The sequence below is a fragment of the Papaver somniferum genome, chromosome 10, assembly GCF_003573695.1.
Source record: "Papaver somniferum cultivar HN1 chromosome 10, ASM357369v1, whole genome shotgun sequence".
In the NCBI taxonomy this organism is placed as follows: Eukaryota; Viridiplantae; Streptophyta; class Magnoliopsida; order Ranunculales; family Papaveraceae; genus Papaver; species Papaver somniferum.
This window is the reverse complement of record NC_039367.1, coordinates 58937279-58954263: the sequence shown is the minus strand read 5'-3', so window position 1 is coordinate 58954263 and position 16985 is coordinate 58937279.

The window sequence follows — 16985 nt, the reverse complement described above, 5'->3', positions numbered from 1 at the left end:
GGTAGTTTTTCTGTCTGATTCAAAAGCTGTTATTCTTGCTTTTCAACAGAATAAATTACCATGGTTTATCATTGCTAGATGGAATACAATATGTGACAACACAGGAGCATAGAGTTTACACATTGTTACAGAGAAATAAACTTCTCTGCTGATCAAATGGCAAAAAAAGGTAGTGGATTGAGTATGGGAAGTGTAAAACATTACACAAATTGTAATTCTTTCAACCTAGAAACCCCATCTCAAACCTACTATAGATTCTGTTAGTTTATTCATTTTTTGTAAAATAACCTTCAATGGTTTTTTGTAACTCTTTTGTATTGATCGTTGTTAAATAAAATTTAAATTGATTGAGCAAAAAAAGGGCATTGGTTAAACGCGCCTACTCCCTACTTATTTTTTGGATGAGTAGCGCGGGATGGTGTATGGCGTTGCTTAGACGCGCCTACCGTCCTCTTTATTTTTTCATATGGGTAGGGCGGGATGGTGTAGGGCGTTGGTTAAACGCGCCTACTCCCCCACTTCTTTTTCAGATGGGTAGGGCGGGATGGTGTAGGGCGTTGGTTAAACGCGCCTACCTCTTCTTTCTTTTTCAGATGGGTAGGGCGGGATGGTGTAGGGCGTTGGTTAAATGTGCCTAATCCCCCCTTCTTTTTTCACATGAATAGGACGTTGGTTAAACACGTCTACTTTCCTCTTTCTTTTCGTTTGAGTGGGGAGGGTGTTGTTAAACACGCCTGCTCCCCCTCTCTTTATCGGCCGATCGGGCGCCTTTGGCATTTCCGTAGTCTTTTCTGTAAATCTGTTGGGGCCTTTGGATTCCCGTAGTCTTTTCTGTAAACTTGTTAGCCGACCGGGCGCCTTTGGCATTCCCGTATCTTTTTCTGTTAATTTATCAGCCGATTGGGCGCCTTTGGCATTCTCGTAGCCTTTTCTGTAAATTTGGCAGCCGAACGGACGCCTTTGGCATTCCCGTAGATTTTTCTGTAAATTTGTCATCCGACTAGGCGCCTCTGGCATTCCCATAGGACTTTCTGTAAATTCGTCAGCCGACTAGGCGCCTCTGGCATTCCCGTAGCCTTTTCTGTAAATTCGTCAGCCGACCGAGCGCCTTTGGCATTCCCGTAGCTTTTTCTGTAAATTTGTCAGCCGACCGGGTGCCTTTGGCATTCCCGTAGCTTTTTTTTGTAAATTTGTCAGCCGACCAGGCGCCTTTGGTATTCCCGTAGATTTTTCTGTAAGTTTGTCGGCCGACCGGGAGTCTTTGGCATTCCCGTAGCCTTTTGTAGATTTGTCAGCCAACCGGGCGTCTTTGGCATTCTCGTGGCCTTTTGTGAATTCCTACAGTAATTTCGACAACTTAGCCTTTATTATTCAAAATGTCATTACATCGAGCGATTCATGCATGAAAACTCTTTAGCCATTTGTCGTTGATGGGTGATTTGACCTTGGAGCCGTCCATCCTTCTAAGTTTATAATATCCACTTTCTGCCACCTTCCTTATCTTGAATGGACCATCCCAATTCGCGGAAATTTTTTTTGCACTAGCGTTCCTTTGTACGTGGGGGTGATTTTTAGGTCCAAGTCTTCTACCTTGAAGGTTCTCTACTTCACGCTTTGGTTATAATAATTAGCCGTGCGCTTCCTGTAAGCTTCTGCTAACCGCGCTGCTCGCACTCTTCTTTCTTCTATTGTATCTAGGTGTGCGAAACGGCTTACTTCGTCTGGCGTGGTATGGCTGTACATCGCCACCCTTGCTGACGGGACTGTTATTTATGCCGGTAGTATTGTGTCTTCTCCATAGACTAGCGAATAGGGTGATGCCCCCGTGGAGCTGCGCTTCGAAATCCTATATACCCATACCACGAGTGTTAGCTGCTCGTGCCATTCCCTGTGATGATCATGCATTGTGCGGTTCAGGATCCGGAGGAGCGTTTTGTTAGATGCTTCGGCTTTCCCATTCCCCTGTGGATAATAGGGGGTCGATGTATGCAACCTCGTGTTGTATTGGCGGAGTAGATCTATTACGTCTTTGTTTACGAACTATTTGGAATTGTCTGCCCTAATTATCATAGACACGCCGAACCTGCAGATGATGTATTCCTTGATGAATGCAGCCACGGTTGCTCCAGAGTAATCTTTGAGGGGTATTGCCTCTACACATTTTGATGCATATTCCGTAGCAGTTATAATGTACTTGTGACGCTTCGAAGACATTGGGTTGATCGGTCCTATAAGATTCAGTCCCCAGCTATGAAATGGCCATATACTATGTAGTTGAGTGTGAAACGCTCTGATCAAGGTCCCATGCATTTGGCATTTTAAGCACCTTCTGACATGTTCGGCAGTATCGCTTTCGATAGTCGGGCAATAGAATATGGCTTTGTAAATCTGCAGGATTAACTTCTGCATCCCTTGGTGTTCAGCATTGTGAGATTGGGTCATTACTTCGGTTGCCTCTTGGTCAGATAAGCACTGTAATATCGCGTCACTACAGCTCCTTCGGTAGAGCGCATTCTCGTTCATGAAAAAGTGTGCAGTCTTTTTTGAATTTTTAGAGTCGTCTATCTTTCGTTGGGAAGTTTGCCATGCTAGATGAAACTCCCTCGGCTGTATAGACCTCTGCGGGTTGAGGCGGGGATTGGCAGTCGGCGCAACTATCTTGGAGGGCTGCTGCCTATGCTGACATGCTCGGCCAGTATACTCCCAGCCTTTGAAGCTTCCTATAGAGGTGGACAGCGCCGGTCTGCCTGCATGTCTCCGCATGAAGTTCCTGGAGTATTTTCGCTGCCTCCCTTTTATTTATGCACCTTGTGAGGGATCCTCCGATAGCTCGGTAGTACAAATCCCCTTGGATCATCACGAATTGTTTTAAGGTTACGGTCGGCATTACGCGGTCATCCTCTGTCCGGGTTAAGTCTTCGATGTATACTTTCCTCCAGTCGTCTGCTTCTTCGAAAGCCAGGTCTTCTTTCCAGGCGCTGGGTAGCTCCCTTGTTTTTACTGTTACCGTGCCTTCTTATTCGTCGTTCAATTGCATCTTGCTCGCTAATGTTGCTAGGGCGTCAGCATGTCGATTCCCGCTTCTGCCAGTATGATCCAAAAATGACCCAGTCTGGTGGATCAAGCTTTGAGCCTCTGCTGGATAGGGTTCCAAGTGTGGTTCCTTAACATGGAAGTCGTCGTTCACTTGGTTCTTTACTAACCTCGGGTCACCCTTTATCTCTATACTTCCCAGACTGAGTTCCTTTGCCATTCTGAGCCCTAGGATTAGTGCTTCATACCAGCAAAGTTATTACTGCACGGGAAATCTAACTTGAATTAGTACGACAATATGTCGCCTTGTGGGGCTTCGAATACTATTCCAGCTCCTCCGCCGGTACCGTATGATGAACCGTCGAAGAACATAGTCCAGGATTTGTCGATCTCTGCAGCTGCTACTTCTCCCGGTATGTACTCATGCACCTCATCGTCACATTCCCTAGGGAACATGGTTATTGCTTTCCTGCGCACTCCATTTGGTCGATGATATTTAATCTCGAATTCCAACAACTGCACCGAGCAGTTCTTCCCGTCAGAACAGGCTTGGATGCTAAGTATGCTTTAGGGTTTGCCGCGGCTATCACTATGGTTTCGTGCGTCAAAAGATAAGGGTGTAGTTTCTGTGTTGCATATATGAGAGCTAGGGATGCTTGTTCCACATGTGGGTATCTCAGCTCTGCCTCTCATAAGACTCGACTTACGTAATAGATAGGTGACAGTTCGTTTCCACCCATATCTTGCGCGAGCACAGCTCTTATTGCCACGCTGGTGAACGTTGTGTAGAGCTAAAGGGGAACCCCTCTTATTAGCGGCCTGAGGACTTGCGGGCTGATGAGGCATTTCTTCAGTTTCTCAAACGTCGCGCACTGCTCTTCGCCCCACATGAAAGCAATCCCTTTTTTTAGTAGGGGTAAGAACGCCACCATTAGTTGGGCTAGCCCGGGGACGAAGCGCTGTATATACGATACCCTTCCGACAAACGTTTGTAGCTCTCTCGCATTGGTTGGTGGTGTCATCGTTGTGATTTCCTCGACCTTGCTTGGGCCTATTCGGATTCCCTTGTTGGTTACCACGAAACCCAGGAATTTTTCTGACGTTAACCCGAAGGCGCACTTGAGGGGTTCATCTTGAGCTCAAATTTCCTACGTCTCTCGAATACCATCTTCAAATGGGAGATGTGACTCTCAGGGGTTTGTGACTTGACCACGATGTCATCAACGTATACCTCTACTGACTGATAAACAAGTCGTGAAATATGGATGTCATCGCGCGTTGATATGTGGCGCCTGCATTCTTCAACCCGAAAAGTATTACTACGTAGTAAAAGTTTCCATATGGAGTTTGGAAAGCCGTCTTTTTTGCATCTGACGCGACCATCTTTATCTCGTTGTACCTGCTGAAGCAATCCATGAAGGAGAAACGGTTCTTACCCCTCGTCGCATCTAGTGTCAGGTCTATATTAGGTAATGGAAATTCATCCTTTGGGCACGCCCGATTCAGGTCTCTGTAGTCCACGCAACACCTGATTTTTCCATTTTTTTTCACCACGGGTACGATGTTGGCCAGCCAGGTCGGGTGTTGGGTGGGCTTGATGAATTTGGCTTTCAGTAGCCGCTCTACCTCTTCTTTTATTGCGAGAGCCGTATATCTGTGGAATTCGCGACTCCTTTGTTTCACAGGCTTAAACTCGGGTGATACTCCGAGGTTATGGGCTACAAGGTGGCTATCTAGTCCCGGCATATCGTCGTAATCGAAGGCAAAGACATCCTTGTATTCTTTGAGTAGCAAAATCAGTGCTTCTTACTCCTCTTCGTCCAAGCTTTTGCTGATCATAACGTGGCACTTATCTTCTTGTGTTCCGATGTTGACTTCTTATATATCGTCCATAGTGAGGTCCCCTGGTGTTCACTCTTCTGCGGATGTGGGCGTTGCCTTTGCAAGCTGGTTTCGAAACTCCTCGTCGTTGATCGTGCTATAGGGTAATTCGATCAAATCCTTACTGGTATTTTCTGAAGGAACCTCCGCTTTTTCGCTTACTGATGCTACGACGTGGTCCTGCGTTTCTGCGAGTGTTCCTTCGGCTAGTTGTTATAATCGGTATACGTGCCCTCCATCTGGTTTCGAGAAGCGCTGGAATCTGGGATCCCCTTCTTGCTTCCTCTTTCTTTCTGCAGGGAATACCATCCTGGAGGGGATGAATACAGACTTAGCGCGCTCTGGCTTTTCTTCTTCCTCCCATTTAGGGAGCGGGGTAAGCTGTACCTCGGGTACTTCGTCTGACTCCTCGTGTACATTGTATAAAATTGCATCCTCCATGTACGCTTCCTATGGGTCGAAATGGTTGCTTGTTGCGGGAATTAGGTATTGCTTGCCTCTGATGTTGGTTTTTACACACTGATGGTACGTCAAATCCACTACCTTATGGTTGAACAGCCACCCCCTTCCCAATAGTACGTGTAAAGTGGTGTCATCTTCCAGGACGTAGAATAGTGTAAGTGTTCTGATAGGACTGACCCTCATGGCTAAGTTAACGATCCCTATGGTTTTCTGGGAATTTCCGATGAATCCTCTTACTGTAGTAGTCTGTGCCCTAATCGTTGATCGTTGTACCCCTAGGATATCAAACGTGTGCTGGGAAATCAGATTCAGAGACGCGTCTCCTTCAAAAAAGGCTCTTTTTGGTGGCTGCTTGTTGATGTGCACGGTTAGATACAAAGGTCTGAGTTGCTCCCCTGGGTAATAGATATCCACATCTGTAAATACGATCGCTTCTTTTGGAAATATACTGCCACTACCACAGGTTTGTTCACCATCCGACTAGTGAATGCAACAGACTGAAGCATATCTTCAAGGAGAAAGTCGAAGCAGGGGAACTTCAGTTGGGAAACGAAGGAGTACATAGAGATCCACTTCCAGTCAGGAATTGCGGGATCTATGGGGACTCCGTACACTAGACTGTACAATCCATGATGCAGCATGTATGCGAAATTCTGTACCTTTCCAGGGCACAGCGTCAAGATATCTTTACAGCCCTTAATCGTGTTGTGTCGGGCAAACGACTTTTTTCTGTCACGGAAGCCACACCAGGAGCCCAAGCTCTTTCAGGTAATGATGCCAAAAAACACAACTGGGGACTGCTGATCACGGTCTATCTAAGAGGCGCTGAGCTCGACAATGCACTAATCGACACGATGTCTGACTTCAATGTCGTTACCATCAAGACTCTGAGAGCTACAGGAATTTTGAAGCAAGAGGCTACCCACTCCCCAACCATGGTCAATAATTCGGAAGGAGAAGCAATGAACGCATACGGCTACATTAACCTCGAGATTAAGGTGGGAGACGTTATAACACATAGAAAATTCCACATTGTAAAAGAACTAGGTTATGACATGATCCTGGGGCGCTCTGGGTATTTGACAACGAAGAAAAATTGGGAGCATCCCCTCTGCCAGTGTCGACACCCGAAAGAGTTTCCAACAAGCCGTCCAACCTGATGTCGTATCAACAACTTACCAATGGAACTCGATCACTCGGAGAAAGCCCTCTGGCGCTCGCTCATAGATTCCAAACACAAGTAAGTCTAGTCAAACAAATTTCTATACAACCAGTCACTTCTTATCTTAGCCCGTCATGGGGACTTGGGCCGATTATCAGTACGGACATTGTTAAGAGATGTGAATGGGATGCTGGGCCTTTCAAGCGCTTCACTTAGAATTTGGAAGCTGCAATCGAAGATGACGAGACCAAGAGTTAAGCAGTTACACGAGCCCAAAGTTTCAAATTGGAGACATGGTAGTCAAGGAAACCTCATTTCAAGTCGGAAATATAACGGTGAAGATAGCTGTTCGGACTGATCCACCCGAGAAAAGGAAGACGAGCCATATCTGGTGGAAGATGTTCTTTTGGGCGGTTACTCCAAACTCATCAACACTGACAAGTTGGAAGGCATAACAGTTCACTCGCGATGGCTCAAGCCCTTCAATACCTAAAGCACGGTGCTACTCCTCCTCCAGCGTTCTTCCTTTAGTATTTTCTTCAGCGATTTCTCTTTCCACTCAATATTTGTATTCCCTCCAAGATGAATGCACCGCTTGCATTCTTAGTTAGATTTGCGATTTCTATTTGAAGCATACTTTTCCTTTCAAACGATTTTCTGGATCTCAAAAAAAAAAAAAAAAATAAATCCTGAAACATCGTGAAACCATTACCCATCAAATCACGACCAGAAAAGCCGAAACCCTGCAAACAATACTTTACTCGAAACTTTGAATGGAAGAATATCCAAGGAATCATCAGACGAAAGGAAAGGTATGGAATATCAAACAACTTATTTTTATGAAGGTTTTGGATCCTTTCGAAAAAGAGGTTTTATTCAAAGAAGCTAAATAAGCGGGATGTTATTTGGCGAAACCCTAACTTCGCCATGAATACAAAGAAGATAAAAATGATTATGTGAAACATCAAAGCGGCTACACGCCAAAGAGAAACGGCAAAAAAGGGAAACTGGTCATCGAAAGCAGACGCCCGGATCGCCAACACCTCTGTCAGAGCCTTTTCAAGCACTTTCCCCAATAATTTTTCGGACAACAAACGTTCCATTCAGAAGCCGCCTCCGTAACAGCAACTCCAACATCCCACCCGGAAACCGCCTCAACAGCAATAGTTTCCGCCTCCCGTCCAACACCCACTTCGACAACCGTCTCAGCATACGCCACCACAGCTTCCCCAACGTCCCTGACAGCAGTTTCGGCATCCCCTCCAAAAGCTACTTCAGTTTCTTCAACCACAACAGCGTCTTCCTCGAAAGCTTTTTCAGCGGGCTTTCGAGGATGTCCCGGTTCATCCGCACCAGAATCAAGGATTATAACACCATCTCGGGCAAGGAAATTAAGCTGGCTCTCCCCTAGAAGTTTCACAGACTCAGTCTTCCGCCGTTTCAACCGAGAGGCGAGTCTTTCAGTCCTAGCACTGGGATGTGAAAAAGTTTTGTTTCCCTGAGATATCTCAACGCGCTGGGATGCTTCACAATCTCCCCTCTTTTCCTCCATGTCCACCAGAGTCATGAAATCCTGAGCATGCATCCATACTCCACATAAATAAGTGGAGGGCATGTCCTGAATTATTTTGCCAGCATCACGAAACAGAGAATTAGTTCTTTCCAATGCCTCCTCATGAGAAGAAAACCAGTTTTCGTCGATCCTAAAGCTTCTCTCCGAAGAGTCAGAGGTACAGTTGTCACTGGAAGATCCCATTATGTACTACAAAATCAAAAGATGGGATAAGTTTTCGCCCTATTTGCACCAGCAGTCTACATGAACAAGAAAACAGAGTGAGGAACCAGGAGAAAGCACGAGACGATCCTGTAAAGAGGATAGACGTGATTTCAAGACGATCTGTACGAAAAAAGAATTCAAGATCGCCTCTTATATTCAGCAGAGCGATGAAATCCGAAAAAGGAAAACTATCCACTAGTCGTGAATTAAGGAGTGATGTCGGCTGGAAAAGATATTTGTCTATGCGAGTCAATTAGTTTTAAAAAAAACCCGTAGAAGTACGTGTTTGGAACACGCTGGCCTGCGTTAGCGCTTCTGCTCTACTGCCAGCCCCGGAACTTGGAAGCGAAACCGGCAGTATAACATGAGGAGGAGAGCTAACACCTTTCATATAGACGTGATACTTTGGATATGAATAAGAAAAGGATTTCCTATCTGAGCCACACATGGAAAGAGGCAACCGGGCCTGCAAGCGAGCCAACAGTCCGCGCCACGCAAAGCCAACAGCCCGCGCCACTCCAAGCCAGCACCGTGCCAATCCAGCGCTCATCCCAAGCCGATCCATGCCAACGGCTTGCCAAGCCAAGCCAGCAACGCCAACAACTCCGCGTTCCCCAGCCTAGCCAAGCTGACGCCAACTTTTTGCATCCCGGACAGCAACCACAACTACCACTCCGTGGCCTAGCTAGCAGCACCACGAGCAGAATCTACGCAAAGCCACCAAAACAAGAATCACGAATTCTCCTTATCTCTCGAGAAGGTTTGACGGATCTTCCTGACCATCTTTTCATGACTTGCCATTTCAATTTTTTCCTTGTCTGTCACCATCTTATGCTTACCTCGCAACAATACCCCTGTTCCGAGCTAAGCAGAAGACTTAATATTGATGGTGGTTTTTAGCTTAGGGTTAAAATTGTAAAACCTTAGTCAGACATTGACGTCACACTTGAGTAATAATGTCGCCACTAGCACATTTATTGAACCATTCAACATGTCTGCGTAAAATTACCGGGGTACCTTTTTAATATGCCATGCTCCATGGAAGAGCCCTCGGTACTGATTGGAATCATCTCTGCACATGCCAGTCGCGCATGCTAGCCAAACGTGCCAATCACGCGTGCCATATTTTAAACTAGGGTTTCGACACGCTAAACCCTAATAGCCGTATCTACGAGCCAAAGGCATGCCAACCATGCCAGCCGCACCACCATGCCAATGGCATGCCATGCCAGCCACATCTCCGCGCCAAAGGCATGCCAAACATGCCAGCCGCACCACCGTGCCAATGGCATGCCATGCCAGCCATATCTCCGCGCCAAAGGCATGCCAACCATGCCAGCCACACCATAGTGCCAATGGCATGCCATGCCAGCCACACCTCCGCACCAAAGCCGTGACGGCCATGCCTCCATGCCGCTGGCTTCCAAACGGAGGGTTGAAACAATCAACGGCTACCCCTCCTCCTGAGATGCATATCTCAGCCGTACAAGTTCGCCACCAAACGTGTGGCAACTTCTGGACAATGCCAATCCCTAATTTTGGCCGCGCCTAAACTATGCCAAAACCCTAATTTTGGTCGCGCCTAAAACTATGCCAAAATCCTAGCTTAGCCGCGCCTAAACCATGCCAAAGCCATGCCTCCATGTCGCTTGCTGCCAAACAGAGGGTTGCAACAATCAATGGCTACCCATCCTCCTGAGATGCAGATCTCAGTCTTAAAAGTTCGCCACTAAACGCGTGGCAACTTCTGGCCAACGCCGAGCCCTAATTTTGGCCGCGCCTAAACTATGCCAAAACCCTAATTTTGGCCGCGACTAAAACTATGCCAAAATCCTAGCTTGGCCGCGCCTAAACCATGCCAAAGCCATGCCTCCATGCCGCTGGCTGCCAAACGGAGGGTTGCAACAATCAACGGCTACCCCTCATCCTGAGATGCTGATCTCAGCTGTACAAGTTCGCCACCAAACGCGTGGAAACTTCTTGCCCAATGCCAAATTCCACGGTTTATGCCAAACCCTAATTTGTCCGCGCCTAAAACATTCCAAAGCCACGGCCATGCCTTTATGCCGCTGGCTGCTAAACGGAGGGTTGCAACAATCAACGGCTACCCCTCCTCTTGAGATGCATATCTCAGCCGTACAAGTTCGCCACCAAACGCGTGGCAACTTCTGGCCCAATGCAAAATTCCACGGTTTATGCCAAACCTAATTTAGTCGCGCCTAAAACATGCCAAAGCCATGCCGGCGATGCCTCCATGCCGCTGGCTGCCAAACGGAGGGTTGCGACAATCAACGGCTACCCCTCCTTGTTAGATGCAAATCTCAGCCACACAAGCTTGCCACCTAACCGAACGATTTGTGGCAACCTCTTGGATGCTGTGCCAAAATTTCGCAGCTTGTGCCAAACCCTAATTTGGCCGCGTCAAGAGCATGCACGAGCCATGCCGGCCATGCCGGCCATGCCGCTGGCTGTCAAACGGAGGGTTGCAACAATCAACGGCTACCCCTCCTCCTGAGACATAGATCTCAGCCGTACAAGCTTTCCACCAAACCAAACGACTTGTGGCAACTTTTGGGCTACGCTGCCAACTCTTTGGTCACGGATACCCTTCCTCTCAAGATGCAAAATCTCGGCCGTCGAAGGTCGCCACCGAACCGAAAAGCCTCTCAATTTTAACTTGCCAAACATTAGCAACACGCTACACGTTTTCCACGAAAACACTCAAGACATAAAGACATGTCACAAACTGGGGATGCTCATCAGGGTGTTGGTCTGGCGGTTTACAGCGTGCAGCTTGCAATATGCCCGTTGCAATTAAGTTTTATAAGAGTAAGGCGGTTAGTAATGACATGAAATAATTGTGAAACGTATCCTTCATTATGGAAACATCAATTCCAGGCGTTACCCGTTACCATTCTCTTCCATTACTCAACCGTTTCCGCTTCTTACGAGGCCAGGGTACGTTTTGTTGCGACTTGTATAAATAGGTTTCACATATTTCCACCAAAAAACAAGTTTTTGGTCAGGAGAATACAACACTCAGAAATCACTTGTTAGCTTTCCCATCTGTTAGCTTTCCACTTTCTGAACAAGTCGGCAAACAACTACTCTTCCCGAATCAACTATTCTGGTCTCAACACTCTCTTCGCCTCCCTCCATAGACCAACCCTTCTCCTTCACTTTGTGACCGAAGCAAGTCTGGAAAGGCCATTTCTTGGTTTAGGCCGTATTTGTACAGATTTATCTCTCGAATCAAAGTACTCCCTTGCAGTACATTATTTAGGGTTTAGACTCGTTTCTCACCCACACACTCGAAATTACCAAAATCAGTAGAAACTGTTTTCACCCTAAAACAATTGGCGACCACAATGGGAGATCAATCTCTTGGTTGCAATATCAATTTCCAATTTTCAATTTCATCTTTCAATTCCAAACTCAATATGGTAGAGCTCAGATCCGGGTCAGCAACAAACCCTGACAACACCAACGCGGAATCTGTCCCTGTTACTAACACTCCTTCCAGCGGACTTAATACGCCACCTACTAATCCCAGCAGCACGAAAAGCGCTCCTTCAGGTGTTACACCGCCAATCACCAGGGCCAGAGCTGATGTCGCCCCTAACGCTTCTACGCCGCCTATCAATCCCAGTAACGCGGAAAGCGCTCCTTCAGGTGTTACACCACCCGTCACTAGGACTACAGATACTCCGCCGTTAGGACGAGAAACCGGAGGAGCAGTAAGTTCTTGCTAGAGCCCAGACGTACATGGCTTCGACTCAGAAAGAGGTACTTGTCTTTCTCAAGACCCTAACGGAGCGGCTACCACACGAGTTGCGTCATCCAGAGTCGATGAGGCACACCTCCAATAACCCTGGCGCCAACACCTCAGCAGGGTGTACCTTTACAGACGAAGAGACTCGCACCGGAACCCGTTGGAAAGAAATCAACCGTCCAATTTTGTCACACGAGAAGATTTGGAGCAACTCCTTCGAGTGAAAAGCGTTGATATAGACTTGCATCAGCATCAACCCCCTTACCCGCCTGAAATACAAATAATTCCTCTTCCAAGAGGATACTCTTCTCCTCAATTCACTTTATACGAAAACACAGGGAATGCACGTGAACATATCTCTCGATTCCTAGAGTCCCTAAGCGAACATGAATACAATCACGTTCTTCGTCCGAGGGAGTTTTCGAAGTCACTTACCGGAAGAGCATACACGTGGTACAACAACATGACACCAAACAGCATCCCCAACTGGGTTGACATGGTTACGGCTTTCTACAAGAAGTACTTCTTGGTGTCTGAGCAAGTTACCTTCTCGGATCTAGGAAGAATGTTCCAAAGAGATAACGGACATCCAAATGATTTTGTCAAGAGACTCAGGGTTCAAGCGCTAGACTGTCACGACCCAAACGTGACCGAACAACAATTGGTGAATACTTGCATCAACAGTATGGCTCCCATCTATCGTGCCTTACTAGAGAACCTACGGTTCCAGACATTCTATGAACTCCATGATGAAGCCAAACGATCGTCCACGACAGCACCAGCATTGTTAGAAAGAACCAGGCCATCCAGAGGCAAAGATGCACACGAAACTCGAGGAAGTATGCGTATCTTCAACAAGCAATACAACGCCGGTCCCTCCTTTGTGAGCATAGTAGACGAAGGAGGAAAGAGGAAGGCCCCAGCGGCAGACCAACAGCCTAAGCGCACGACACCAGCACGACGGGCGGCTCCGCCACGGAGGGCCGCCGCCAAATCTCCCATGCGTCATCACGAAGCTGAAGAATATGTCCTGGATTTCCCGTTCCCGATCGAGGAGGTGATTGAACTCTTAGAGGCATGGGTCCAGTATGACGTCATCAGACTACCACCTCCCAGGCGCCAACGACCGAAGCCGAGATGGAAAACCCCAAATACTGCCGCTACCACAGGTTTGTTCACCATCCGACCAGTGACTGCAACATACTAAAGCATATCTTCAAGGAGAAAGTCGAATCAGGTGAACTTCAGTTGGGAAACGAAGGAGTACATAGAGATCCACTTCCAGTCAGGAATTGCGAGATCTTTGGGGAATCCGTACACGAGACTGTACAATCCATGATGCAGCATGTATGCGAAATTATCTATCTTTCCAAGGCACAACGTCAAGATATCTTTACAGCCCTCAATCGTATTTTGTCAGGCTAACGACTTTTTTCTGTTACGGAAGCCACACCAGAACCCCAAGCTCTTTCAGTGAACGATGCCAAAAAACAAAACTGGGGACTGCTGATCACGGCCTATCTAAGAGGCGCTGAGCTCGACAACGCACTGATCGACACGACCTCTGATTTCAATGTCGTTACCATCAAGACTTTGAGAGCTGCAGGAATTTTGAAGCAAGAGGCTAACCACTCCCCAACCATGGTCAATAATTTGGAAAGAGAAGCAATGAACGCATACGGATACATTAACCTCGAGATAAAGGTGGGAGACGTTATAACACATAGAAAATTCCACATTGTCAAAGAACTAGGTTATGACATGATCCTGGGACGCTCGTGGGTATTTGACAACGAAGCCAAATTGGGAGCATCCACTCTGCCAGTGTCGACACCCGAAAGAGTATCCAACAAGCCGTCCAGCCTGCTGTCGTATCAACAACTTACCAATGGAACTCGATCACCCGGAGAAAGCCCACTGGCGCTCGGTCATAGATTCCAAACACAAGTAAGTCTGGTCAAACAACCTTCTCTACAACCAGTCACTTCTTATCTTAGCCTGTCATGGGGACTTGGTCCGATTATCAGTACGGACATTGTTAAGAGATGTGAATGGGATGATGGGCCTTTCAAGCGCTTCACAAAGAATTTGGAAGCTGCAATCGAAGATTACGAGACTAAGAGTCAAGCGGTTACACGACGCCCAAAGTTTCAAATTGGAGACATGGTAGTCAAGGCAACCTCATTTCAAGTCGGAAATATAATGGTGAAGATAGCTATTCGGACTGATCCACCCGAAGAAAGAGAAGACGAGCCATATTTGGTGGCAGATGTTCTTTTGGGAGGTTACTGCAAACTCATCAACACTGACAAGTTGGAAGGCATAACAGTTCACTCGCGATGGCTCAAGCCCTTTAATACCTAAAGCACGGTGCTACTTCCTCCTCCAGAGTTCTTCCTTTAGTATTTTCTTCAGTGATTTCCCTTTACACTCAATATTTTTATTCCCTCCAAGATGAATGCACCGCTTGCATTCTTAATTAGATTTCCGATTTCTATTTGAAGCATACTTTTCCTTTCAAACGAGTTTTCTGGATTTCAAAAAAAAAAACGAAATAAATAAAAAAATAAATAAATCCCGAAACTTCATGTAACCATTACCCATCAAATCACGACCAGAAAATCCGAAACCCTGCAAACAATACTTTACTCGAAACTTTGAAGGGAAGAATATACAAGGAATCATCAGACGACAGGAAAGGTATGGAATATCAAACAACTTATTTTGATGAAGGTTTTGGATCCTTTGGAAAAAGAATTTTATTCAAAGAAGCTAAATAAGCGGGATGTTATTTGGCAAAACCCTAACTTCTCCATGAATACAAAGAAGATAAAAATGAGTCTGTGAAACATCAAAGCGGCTACACGCCAAAGAGAATCGACAAAAAAGGGAAACTGGTCATCCAAAGCAGACGCCCGGATCGCCAACGCCTCTGTCAGATCCCTTTCAAGCACTTTCCCCAACAATCTTTCGGACAACAAACGTTCCATTCAGAATCCTCCTCTGTAACAGCAACTCCAACATCCTGGTTGCCCCTTCATGGAGGCGTAATTATAATATACAAGGTTAGCTCCTCCCATCCGGTCTTAACAACAACCAGTTGTTTTCGCAGCCTCTTATCTCTTTTACCTATAGGGATTATGGTTACGAGACTAACCCTAAGTGGGGTTTTCTTCAGGCCGAGTGCAGTATAAGCCAAGACTTGTCAAGAATGGCAAGGACGCTTCAAACGCTCCTGGAACTCTTGACTCAACCGTGTACCTCGGCGCCTTGATCAGATTCTGCACTCCTTGGGAGAGTCCTTATTACCTTAGTCTCCCAACCTAAGTCATATGCTTAAGCTGAGAATCCAAGGTGCCTCTCCCGGATGGGCTTTATTGACCCCAAATCTCCATGACTCAGGTTCCGGGGGAGGTGTAACCTTTCCCTGAGCTATGCAACAGGTACCCCCTTATATGACGTACTTTAGGTCTTACATTTTCCTCTTGCGAAATTTTATTCGCGAACTAGGGTGTACGCCATAAAGGTTCGCCCCTATCTGCGAAATTTTATTCGCGTTTCTGCGAAATTTTCGCGTCTTTTTGTTTCTGCAAAATGTTCGCGTTTCTTTACTCTTTCATTCATTCTTTCATTTCTGTCATTTCTTTCATCCATTCTTTCATTCTCATAATATCATATCATTTTAAGCAAAGTAAATATTCAAGAGAAATTCTAATACATTATAATTCTGAAATCTTTGTAATTGTGAAATCTTTGTAATTCTGCGATTGTTTCGCATTTTGTAAATCAAATCAAAAATCTTTTTATTCTCTGTAAAAGAAATATTCTAGAGAAACATATAAATTAAATTTTCTCAGTTTTCTGTAATTTTGAAATCTCGCAATCTTTGTAATTTTGAAGTCTTTGTAATCTTGAAATCTTAGTAATCTTTATAATCTTTGAAATCTTGAAATCTTTGTAATCGTGCGATTGAATCGCTTTTTTGTAAATCAAATCAAAAATCTTTTTATTCGTTCTTAGTATAAAGTAAAATGTTCAAGGAAGTGGTACTTATCTTTCATGTGAGTCGCTGTTGTTGTCAAAGAAGTGAATAAATGCCTTGAAATGTATGAATTTCGCGCAGCAAAAAGAAGTGTGAGAAGTGAAACTTGAACCCTTGATCTGCTTCTTAGATTTTCTCGCACCATACCAACTGTGCTAAGCCTCTTTTGCGAAATAATCAAAGTTCTTGCGAAGTAATCAAATTCCAACTGTGTAAGAGGCAATTCTGTATAAATTTCGCATAATAAAAATAAACATGCGAGAAGCAAGAATTGATCCCGCGACCTGCTGCTTGCATTCATGCCTCCTGACCAACTGTGCTAACCCTCTCTTGCGAAATAATCAAAGACTGTGCGAAGTAATCAAATATCAACTCTGCGAAATGAACATTTGAGAATCAAAAATCATTTGGTTGAAGGGAGAATCGAACCCATGTCCTCTAGTTTGCATACTCCTTCTCTGACCATCTGCGCTACTTGTTGCTTGCGAAAGAAACACACAATACTATACTTTATTCCATTTCTTCGCCTTTAGGATTTCAAAAATGTGCTACCTCTTGTTTGCGAACTAATGAAACAATATTGTGAAATTATTCATTTTTTCGCTATCTGTAAAAAGAAGAAAACTATGCTCGCAGGGAAGTTCGAACTTGCGACCACGAACGTACATATTGTTCTCTTGACCAACTGTTCAAGAATCTCTTTGCGAAATAAACGCACAATACTTTTCTCTTATTCAATTATTCTCCCATGAAAATGAGAAGAAAATGAAAAATATGTGTCTCTGCGAAATTCGAACCCGTGACATATCGCTTACTCGCTTCAGCTCAAACCATCTGTGCGAATTTATGTTTGTGA